An 11,958-nucleotide genomic window follows, 5' to 3' on the forward strand; every position below is an offset into this window, starting at 1 on the left:
CCTCTTTGGGCGTGGGGGGGTGGGTTTTCCAAGGAGGAAGGGAACTTGCAGAATCTTCTGACATGTACCAGACAACCTCAAGATTCTGGGGGAGAGCCCACCATCCTTGTTGCCCAGGGGAGGCCCTATTGCTCAAAATCTGACTCAGGTTGCTGGTGAATGCTGGGTGATTTTAGATTACAGACCCAACCTCCATTAGTCCACAAAATGATTGCATTCATTGCTTCATTCAGCTGACTCTTCACTCTTCTGCACAGGAACAAATTTCCTAGGCCAGTCACTTCAACCTGGGTGTTGTTTGTGCTTTTCATCACACCCCTCCACCTGCTGTGGGACAGGAAGGGTCTGTGTTACCTGCAGTGCCCAAGTTCAGATCTTCTGGTCCCACTAGGTACGCGTTAAGAACCTTAAGTCAGTTATTTCTCTAAGCCAGGACTCATCTGTAACATGAGGACAGTAATTAATTGTACCTCACTGGGTTGTAGTGAAGATTAAATACAACAAACCACCTAGCACATGGAAGTGTTAATGTGATTTGCTTCTCTTACCTTACCTTTCCTTTTTTTTTTTTTTTTTTTGAGTATACTTGACACACAATGTTACATTAGTAAAAAATATACAACTCAGCGATTTGACAAGTTTACACATTACACTGTTCCTCACGAGTATAACTGCCACCTGTCCAATTTTAATATAGCAAATTTATAGTATTCTAATAAATCTGGTGCCGGTTACTCTGCACAAGTCATTGTCTGAATGTCTGTTTCTTGGATGGTTTTCGAGACCCCCTCCAGCTGCAAAAATGTAAGGGTCTGAGATTCTGAGTTTGTTTCCAATAGGCTTTCTTAGGGCTGGAGAGAAGCTGTGTTCAGCAAACCCTATGAGGCTGCAGATGATGGTTCTAAACCCAGGCTTGCAGCTGTTGGGCCGAAGTGGTCTGTGCGAAAGATGAGGAGAAGCAAAGGGAAAGTTCTGAGCCCAAGAAGAGCTGCAAAGGAAAAGGCAGCTGCCAGTTTGTCCCAAGTAAATCAAATTGTGACATTTATTGGGCTATTTCCAGAATAACACCAGCAAAACTGGAATGCAGGATAATCTGTTCTGAGAAGGATCTTAGCTAAGCAGCCTGCAAGAACCACCCTTGTCTACTGGAGTCAGCCTGGCTTACTGAAAAGGTCATAGGTTGGGACATACAGACCTGGGTTTTAATTCTGTCTCCACTACTTATTGGTGACTGGAGCAGGTTTTTTAATCTCTCTGAGTGAGCCTCAGTCCCCCCCACCCCTTAACAACAACAACAAAAGGTAAATCATAAATGAAGCTTGCAGGGAGATTGTGGGGGGTAGGAATTAAGAAAAGTACTTGATATATAGTCAATATTCAATAAATAGGAACTATGTGATTATGGGCACACCACGTCAGTGCACCAGGGTCCTCTGGCTCTGGAGCCATCACCATTTCTTTGATTTGTACCTGGGACAATGCACAGAATCGGGTGGGGGAGGAGGAGGCAGGCAAGTTTCAGGGGGTGGGTGGTAAGGGGGAAAAAGGAGATCAAAAGGCCTATAAATATCTGTCAAACTTTAAAATGCAAATCCCTTGCCTGTGTCCCTGTTGGGACCAAATCTTCCATTATCACCTTTCTGGGAAGAGCCTGAGAGGAAAAAAAGGTTAAGCATAGTCTTTCCCTTCATGGAGTGTTTTGGTTTGTTTTGGTGTGATTTTGTGGTCAGGCCTGGATATGTGATAAACATTTTCATCCAACCCAGACCTGGAAGCATGAGTAGCCAGTTAAGACACTAACTGCACATGGGCTTCCTTGTGGGTAGACCATGAATTCCTCAAGAAAACTGTCTCTCCCTTACTATAGCCCCTGAAATTTGCATGATACTCGCTTGTTAAATGAATGGATGGATGGATGGATGGATGGATGTTTATTCTGAACATAGTAAGTCATCTTTACTAGTTAGTGACCTAGTTCTCAAGGATCTCCTTGCTCTACACTTCACTGGGAGCCATGATTGGAGGTGGGGGGATCTCCTCTGAGGGGCAGCTACAGCCCTCTGACAAACTCTAGGATGGTCTCTGCCAATGGCCAGGGCTCTGTGCGGCCCCATACCTGGGTATATACGATGCTACAGAGAGGCCTTGCCCTACCATTTGCCCCAAAGTGGTGGCCTCCTCTTATGAGCCCCTACTATTGGTGACTTATTTTTGGAGAAAGCATAAAATTCCAGATGAATTCCACAAAAAAAGAACTTCAAGGGTAAGATAGCCAACACCTATCTGATACTCATTGTGTGCTAGCTCCGTCTCTCCCCTACCACCACCACAATCAGAAACATGGAGCCTCATTTCCTTTCCTCCTTTCCTCTTCCCTTGTTTGCCTTGTTTTCTTGTGAAATTGTACTTGTATATGAAGGGTGAGTGTTGTTGTTGTTGTTGTTGTTGTTGTTTTTTCCTGGAAAAAAGTCTCTAACAAATGTCCCTAGTCTGGGATGTCCTAAAATACATGTCATTGATTAGACTCTGTCCTGGATAAACTCACCGATGCTAGGTCTTAACCAAGAACCCAATAGTCTTCTCTCCTTCTCTAAGTTGCCTCCACCACTCAAAGCTCCTACCAATCACTCACCTCTAGAAAGCCTTTAAGGACTCCCTGGGTCCTCACTGACCATTCTATTCTGCATTCTGATGCCCTTGGATGCCATTCCCTTTACCAAGAACTCAGTGGTATTATTTGCTATCCCAAGAATGCATAAGTGTCATATTACAACTAAATTGTAAACATTTTGAAGGGAGGGGCCAGATATTATTCCTGCCTAGCCCATTACTGAATCTATCTTAAGAATTTAATTAAAAATTGCAGCATATTGGTGGTTAAAGTGTGGCCTTTCACTTCAGGCAGATTTGGGTTTAGAGGTTCACTTCATCCATTTCATTCATTCATCAAGGATGCATTAAATGTGTGCTACATGTTAGGCACTGTTGAAAGCTCTGGGAATATAACAGAACAAGATGAAGTTTCTTCTCTTGTGTTGTTATTCTAGCGATAAGAACCAAACAAACCAAAAATCTAGTGATTTGTGAAGAAAATAATGCAGAGTAAGAGGTAAGTATGAAGGAGTGTGTGTCCAAGGGTGGGAGGAGTGGCTACTTAGCTAGCATGGTCATAAAAATACTAGCTAAATGGTGATAAGGAGCTTACTATCCAGAGATCTGTGAGAATTCCAGGCACAGGGAAGAGCAATTTCAAGAGCCAGAATTTGGATAGAGTTTGGTATGTTTAAGGAAATTAAAGAAAGCCAGCACCACTGGAGCAAGGTGAGCGAGGGGGAAGAGGTTGGAGACAAGGCTAGGGAGATAGGCAGGGGCCAGCCGTGGTGGACCTCATAGGATCTGTCAGGGATTTTGGAATTTATGCAGTGTCTTGGTAAGTTTTTACATGGGTATGGGTTGGGGTGAGTGTTAGGTTGTGATTTGCAATTTCAATAGATTTAGCTGATATGTGTGCTGTGAAGGGCACAAATGCTTTCAAGCAAGGAGAGCAATTTGAAAATGCTTTTAGTAGTTTTCAAACTACTGCCTTTGGAGTAGGCAGTAGGGACCTGCCTGGGACCTGCCTTTGGAGATAGCAACACAATCGGGGGGTACTGTGTGGCTGCAGGCATGTTGCTTTACTTTCCTCTGTTGTTTTCAAGATCACTAAAACATGTATTTACCTGATTATAACAAGGCCTGGCCCACTGTAGGCATGGGGCACAAGTGATTAAAGTCAGAAATGAATGCTAAAAAGGAGACGCTCCTAACTCATGCTCTGCTGTGAACTTGCGGATGACCAGTCTTGCGGACATTTGGCCCTGGTGGTTAAAGCTTTGAAGGAAGGGGGCGAACGCTCTGGGAGATTCAGTGTCCCGCTTGTCCCTCACATCCTACTCCTTCCTCACACACCCAAATCCCCCAGTCTCCCCAAGTGCTGACTTTGATAGTTATTTTTTAATTCTGAAAATTAAAGCAACTTTCGTGATCGTTTCTTGAGTATCCACAATACTGCTTTTCAGGGACTCTGAATGACTCTGATTTAGTGGCTAGTTTTCTATAAATCCAATCATTATAGATCATTGCATCTCACTGATGGGTGGTTTCTTGAACAGTGCCACAGCCTTAGATAAATGAGGAGTATCTAGAAGCCTAATTTTTACCAAAAAATCTTTGGAGATAGACTAGCTCTGGGCTCAAATCCTGGTTCTGCTGTTTACTGGGTATTGACCTTGAATAAGTTCCTTGGCTTCTCTTAGCCTCATATATAGAGGATAAAAGTGCCTGCCTTTCTGAGTCTTTGTGGGACATAATGGAAAGCATTTTAAAGACATCATTTGTGGTCCATCAATGGATTTGATATACCAAAATCAGTAATGCTAACTTTGTACATTAATATATGTCTTTCAAGAGGCCGTTCATCGCCAATATGTAAATGAGTGTGAAGAAAGGAGGAAGTATCATTCTCACTATGAGAAGGAGAAGCAAGCCAGAGGCTGGGAAGGTAGCTAATCTCTTCAGAACTAGGACAATTACTCAGACCACTGCCTCTGAGGTTAAAGGGTGTCCTTTGGTCTGTTTCACAGGATGTAGACCTGGTTGTACTGAGTCCTTTGACACCTCACATAGAACTATCCCAGCTGTGAAGTCGTGGGGCTTCACAGGGCCTGGACGGGAGATGTCTGTGTTTGGACAACCCTGTAAAATAAGCCTTCTGGGATCTGGCATTCACGGAGTCACCATTCTCCATGTCATAGAAATGCAGATGATTTCAGCAATAACGATTACACTGGAGCAGTTACTGCAACCAGTATTACTTGAAAACAAAGCAAAACAAAAAGGGAAAGGATGGATAGTCTACCTTCCCATGGACACTGAATAAGTCACTCATTTTCATTTTCAGATTCAAAGGGGAGACAGCCCTTTCCAACTTCACTCATGGCCAGTGAGTGGTCAATGAAGAGATTTAAGTCATGATGAGGTGAACACTATAGAAATACTTTCATTGGGTCTCTGATCAAAGAAGTCTAAATATGCAGGCAATTTTTGCCATTTGGGGAGGTCAACATTTACCTTTTCAGGTCTTGGCATGGAATAATGCTGACGAAACTCAAACACTTAACCTCTGTTAAAGAAGTTTTGCCATGGTGCTTACAAAAAGAACTCTTCTGAACATTAGCAAAATATTCAGTCATTCTGCCCACATAAGGGTCAGCCTCCTTTACTGATGACTCTCCCCTCCACTGCCAAACAGGCAATTTATTGAATTTCTCCAGCCTGGAGATAGATACACCATCCATTCTGACAGTCATCAGAAAAGATTCCACTTTCTTTGGACTCGTACCGGGGCTGACTCTGCAGAATGTCAGTTTAAAGGCAATGTGGCAAGTCCTTGTAAGAGGCTAATGCAAGCTGTTAGCTGAGCCTGATAAAAGCTTTTCCTGGCTAAGAAGGTGATAAACATTGCCCAGTTAATCTGCAGATGAAAGGAGGCTGCCTTCAGTGATATTATTTATACTGTTTTACCCGAAGTGCTACCAGCACAGCAGAAACACGCAGCAGTTGGTTTAGCCTCTCCAACTTCAGAAAGTGAGGCATCTCACCATGGCATCTTAAAATGACTAAGGGGGACTAGGGATCAAGCTGATGAAGGGAGCCATCCAATCAGATTTGATCTTTCTCCACAGAGAATGGAGGCACTAAGACCCTGAATTCACCACCAGGAAGTCCACACCCATTCATTGAAGCTTCCTGTGCCAGCTCCTCTGTTAGGTGCTACAGATTCAAAAGTAACAGGTGCTCGCAGCTGGTGCCACAGTCAAAAATGCAAATGAATCAACACACACCTATTTGCAGGTAATAATTTAGAAGTTTATCAGAAATTGTAGGGATCCCTAACCAGCTATATAAACTTTTCTAGAGAATACCATATTCACAGTGAATCTTGATGGGTAAATGAGAGTTGGTGAAGCAGAGTCAAACTTTGTGCAGAGTTCTGAGAGCTACAAAAATAAATAAGACTTGACCCCTGAAAGAGTTCTCAGTCTTGCCTTAGAAAATGATGGACACATTTTTAAAGAATACTGTGCCTCCTATGTGGAAGGCACCCCACTAATATTTGTTGAATGAATCAATGAAACGTGATAAATACTCTCACGGAGGTATGCATAGTTTTTTGGGGGGCACAACTAGAGCAACTAGTTTCGGTTGGAATCAGAAGTTATTATGACATTTGAGTTGGTCATTGATAGATGAAGGGAAGTCATCCAGCTAATAAGGAAGGAGCAAGGATTTCAGGCAGTGAGACATTCATGAGTAAAGACATAAATATATGTTTGGGGAATAACAAGTGGACTTAGGCAGCTAGAGCCAAGGTTCATGGCTGAGAATGCCTGAAGCTGAAGCTGGAGAGATGGGTGGGGGCCAGACTGCCCCAACCTGGTGGGCCAGGCTGGGGTTCTGAGACCGTATTTTGCAAGGACTGTGAAGCCACTGCTGGCACAGGCTCCCGGTGGGAGGACCATGCACACAGCTAGAAGTTACTATGCTGAGCGCCGTTCCAGTGCTCTGTGAACAAAAAGGACTCAGCCCCTGCCCTCATCAAGTGTGCATTCTGGTTTGGAAAAGAAGCAATGAAAAAGGCCCTAAAAATGTTTATAATGTCAGGTAGTGCTAAGTGTTAAAAGAAGTAATTTTAGATGAGGTCAGGAAAGGCTCCTTGGGCTGACATTTGAGTAAAGAACTCAATGAAGTAAGGAAACATAGGGCATTTCGTTCTGTAAGGAATTAGGAGACCTGAGTTCTAGTCCCAGCTTAAGCTTTTTCCATCTGGGTAGTTTGGGAAAATTATTTTTAAACTACATAGGCTTCCAGCTAGCTGTTATACACAGAAAATCCTGTACAAAGTAGGTTCTCAGTTAAGTGGCTTATGTTAAATGGCTGATAAATGATACACGAATTGCCAATTCTATTTGAACAAGCACATTATTTTTTCCAGGATTGTAACCTTAGCTTAAATGCCATTATCTTTTAGGATCCCTTTTCTGACAATGCTAACATGCAGACAGAATTTCCGTTTTCTGAAACCATTTCTCCCACACTCACACTGCTTCCTAGCAGAGTATTATGGTGTCCACATTTTTTACCTGAAGGGCAATGTTTGCTTACACTCAGCTTAAATCCAAATCTGAGTTTGCTCTCCTTCCAAATGATGGTAAGTGCATAGCTGACAGCCCATAAGGTGTCAATGGTGGCAGCCATTTTACAATATCTACAATATGTTGAAACAATCTTATAGTATACCATTTACCACTGTGTCTGTAGGACCCAGAATAATGCTTGTCACATAACAGTTGTTGCATAAATATTTGAATAAATGAGTTTCAAAAAAGTTAGGAAATGCCCCCAAGTTCACATAGAAAATCTGGAGCAGAGAAGAAAATAGGCATGTCCAAAAACATGATCCATGTGACCCCTCAAAAAGCAGGGTCCTCTTCATTATGCGATGTGGAAGAAAACCCCCAAACTTAAAGACTGATCATACGAAGCCCAGAGTAGTTACGCCAGAATAGGACCTTAGTTTGAAACCAGTTCTGGGATTCCGGTAGCTGAGAGGCAGCTCTTTGAAAGTGCATTTTGGAGTAAAGCAAGGCCTCCCTAACACAACAGTCTATGAAGTGAGGAACACGTACACAAGCCATAAAAGTCTATATTACAAGTGACATCATAGACCAAATCAGCAAGAAACAGGAACAACATAGAAGGCTTTAAAAAGGATTGATAGAATCCAAATAATGAAAGAGGAGAAATCCTTCAGGAGGAGAAACTGAAAACTGACATCCAAATTCATCCATTCATGCCTATATTAGATATTGAGCAAAAGCAACCCAGATCAGTGACTCTGAACTAATTTCGGGTTTCCAGCTTATAAAATCCCAAATTAAGAACAGCTCTGGATGCTGGGAGTGAACAGATCAAGATAAGCAGGTCCCTGGAGGAATGTTTTAATAAGGATTACTTTTGCTTCTGAATATTCAAAATATTGCAAATATAGTCTTTACAGAGTTGTTAAGAGAATAAAAAGCTTGTGAAAAACCTAGTTTGCACATAGTAGGTGCTCAAGAAATGTTCCTTTTCCCTCTTGCCCAGCAATTTTAAATTCACTGTCTTCCTCCTCCTCTATGACCAGGCTGGGTCACAGAGGCACCTTTGGTACTTTGTGTGAATTGCTGAACTCGCATATAAACTATCCATGTGTGACTTATAAAGTCAGAATCCTTTAGCATCCTGGTCAGGTTCTTTGCTACATTTTGTCCTGTTCATTTTTCCCTTTGCCCTAATATATCTTAGCTGGCTTTCTGCTCCAGATTCCTCATCACTTCTCCATCCTTGGCCATTTCTTTGCCTGCGTAGTGATTTGTTCCATGGACACTGGTGTTCCAAGTAAGACTCCACAGTTGAAATGTATTGTTCACCATAAGCATGCCGACTCTTACCCTTTATTCCAAGCCCAGGTTACTTCAACCTATTCCCTCATCCCCTGAAACATCTTCTGCTTGTAATCCTGCTCCTGCCAGTCAAATTTCTGCCTATACTTCAAAGCCCAGTCAACTCTCATGTTTGCTAAAAGAATCCTCCCTCCTCTGGAAGACTGGTATAGTATAGATTGCCTATTCCATTCATTCAACAGTTAATTCTGTGCTAGCCAATATAATTTATTCTTGTATATAAATATTCCACATTTCCCTATCTTGCTCTAGATTGTCAATTCCTTGCAAGTAAAAATTGGGTATTACGCCACCCTGTATTTCCTGGCAGTCCCTGGCATTTGAATAACTATTGCTGGGGTCAATCAATGTGCACTATCCAAGTGACTTCACTTGGAACCAGGTACCAGTTACAGCAAGACTTGGAACTACATCAAAGGTTAAATGAAAAATAAGAGAAGAGAAACTTTCAAAAAGTTCAATAGTCCCAAACTCTGGAGAAAGGTAAATTTGAGACTATTTAACTTTAGTAACATGGAAGCCAAATTGGTGACTTTGACAGGAAAATGTAAATAATGAACAAAGGTAAACTACCCGATTTCAAGACTTGCTATAAAGCTACAGTAATTGAGCCAGTGTGGTACTGGAATGATAGATCAGCGGAAAGAAGAGAGGTCAGCAATAGATCTACACTCATGGTTGATTTTCAACAAAGGAGCCAAGGTAATTCAATGAGGTAAAAGGTATGTTTTTGTAACAAACTGTGGTGGCACAACTGGGTATCTGTAATGGAGAAAAAAATGTTCTTCAATCATTACCTCTTTTCACATGCAAAAATAAACTTAAAATGAATCATAGACCAAAATATAAGAGATAAAAACCATTAAACTTGTAGAAGAAAAAACAGGAAAATTAGTTGGGACACTGAGTTAGACAAAGACATCTTAAATAGGCTACTGAAAACAAAAAATAATAAAATAAACATCAAAGTTTAAAACGTTTCAGTCTTTGAGACACACAGTTAAAATGAAAAGATAAGCCAGACTCAGACAAAATATTTGTTTTTTTAAAAAAAAATATTTTTTTAACGTTTATTTATTTTTGAGACAGAGAGAGACAGAGCATGAACAGGGGAGGGGCAGAGAGAGAGGGAGACACAGAATCTGAAACAGGCTCCAGGCTCTGAGTGGTCAGCACAGAGCCTGACGCGGGGCTTGAACTCACGGACCGTGAGATCATGACCTGAGGTGAAGTCGGATGCTTAACCGACCGAGCCACCCAGGCGCCCCTCAGACAAAATATTTGTAAAGCACATATCTAACAAAGGGCTTATATCTAGAAAAAATAGAGCCCTTATGATTTAATAACAAGAAGACAAATAACCCAATCAAAAATTGGCCAGAAAAAATTGCAGTTTCATAAGAGATATATGAATGGGTAATATGGACATAAGATCCTTCCTGTCACCAGTTTTCAGGAAAATGAAAATAAAGCCAAAGGAGATATCACTACACACTTAATAGAATGGCTAAAATGAAAGACTGACCATAGTAAGTTTTGGTGATGATATGGTGTGACTAGGACTCCCACATATTGCTGGTGGGAACACAAAATGATTCTGCACCTTTGGAAAAGAGTGTGGCAGTAGGTTAACAATTTCAACATATGCTGACCAAAGATCCCTACATCCCCAAACATCCCTAGATGTTTATCAAAGAGAAATTAAATGCCCATCTGAAGATCTGTATCTGAATATTCATGGTTATATTATTCATAATAACCAAAGTATAAAAACCAACTTTACTTCTCATCAACTGATGGAGGAAAAAATGGCAGCATATTAACACTATGACATACTATTCTTCAAGAAAAGGAACAGTATTAATATACACAACTTAGATAAGTCTTAAAAACATGTGCTAAGTAAAAGTCAAACACAAAGACTACATACTGAATGGTCCCATTTATAGAAATTCTAGAAAGGCAAAACATTGTGAAAGAAAGTATCAGTGGTTGTCTGGGATCAAGGTAATCTGAGAGGGTTAACTACAAAGGAGCATAAAGAAGGAAACATGAGGACGATGAGACTTTTCTATAGCTTGATTATGGTGGAAGTTATACAACTGTATACACTTAACCAAAACTCATCAGACTTTGCACTGAAAATGAGTGGATTTTAGTGTACATAAACTATACTTCAAAAAAGGAAAAAGTCAGTTAAGTGAAAAAGGAATTGAGTCCTTAGCTAGATCTCTGAGAACATAATCAAGATAATTAGCATGGGGTGTAGGATCAGGTGAGCAGTTTCAAACAAAATCAATTACTCCAAAGTAAAATTTCACCGTCATTGATGAATGGATAAAGATGTGGTTATACCTATATACCACATATATGGTATATACCTATATACCACATCTTCTTTATCTATATCTATATCTATATCTATATCTATATCTATATCTATATCTATCTATATCTATCTATATACATATATACAGAAAAAATACATATACTGTTACTCAACAATCAAAAAGAATGAACTCTTGCCATTTGCAACTAGGTGGATGGAACTGGGAAGTATTATACTACGCAAAATTAGTCGAGAAAGACAAATATGACTTCACTCATATGAAGAATTTAAGACACTAAACAGATGAACATAAGGGAAGGGAAGCAAATAATATAAAAACAGGGAAGGGGACAAAATATACGACTTAAATATAGAGAACAAACGGAGGGTTACTGGAGGGGTTGTGGGAGAGGGGATGGGCTAAATGGGTAAGGGGCATTAAGGAATCTACTCCTGAAATCATTGTTGCACTATATGCTAACTTGAATGTAAATTAAACAAATAAATTAATTTTAAAAAATTTCACCGTCATCTCCTTCAATACTAGTCCTGGGAGGGGGCGCCTGGGTGGCTCACTCCATTAAGCATCCAACTTCGGCTCAGTTCATGATCTCGCAGACCGTGAGTTCGAGCCGTGCATCGGGCTCTGTGCTGACAGCTCAATAGTAGTCCCGGGTTGTGCAACTGTAACCTCAGAACATAGAGACAGCTGTATACACATCTGTGCAATAAGGTCCAATTAAAATCAAAAGTATAGTTTCCTTGAAAAAAAATTAAATATGTACATCGTATGGGCATTTAAAATTTAGGTTACTAAAATATGTGAGTGCTAGCTCAAACTTTAAACTGTGGTTATTTTACCAGAAAAATGCCATTCTTGGTAAATACACTGTCAAGTTTTTCTAATGTCTGGTCTTCGAAGCAAATTTACTATTTTCATGTGTACAGTAAATGCATATCATTTATAATTTTTTAAACTATTAAAGGATATATGGAGGATTCTTAAAAGGAAACTTATAACAAAATCAATGTGTTTAAGAGGCACTCAGCTGATTTAGTTCACATATTTGACATTCCATAGTTTAG

Source organism: Leopardus geoffroyi, chromosome A3, assembly GCF_018350155.1.
Source record: "Leopardus geoffroyi isolate Oge1 chromosome A3, O.geoffroyi_Oge1_pat1.0, whole genome shotgun sequence".
Lineage (NCBI taxonomy): Eukaryota > Metazoa > Chordata > Mammalia > Carnivora > Felidae > Leopardus > Leopardus geoffroyi.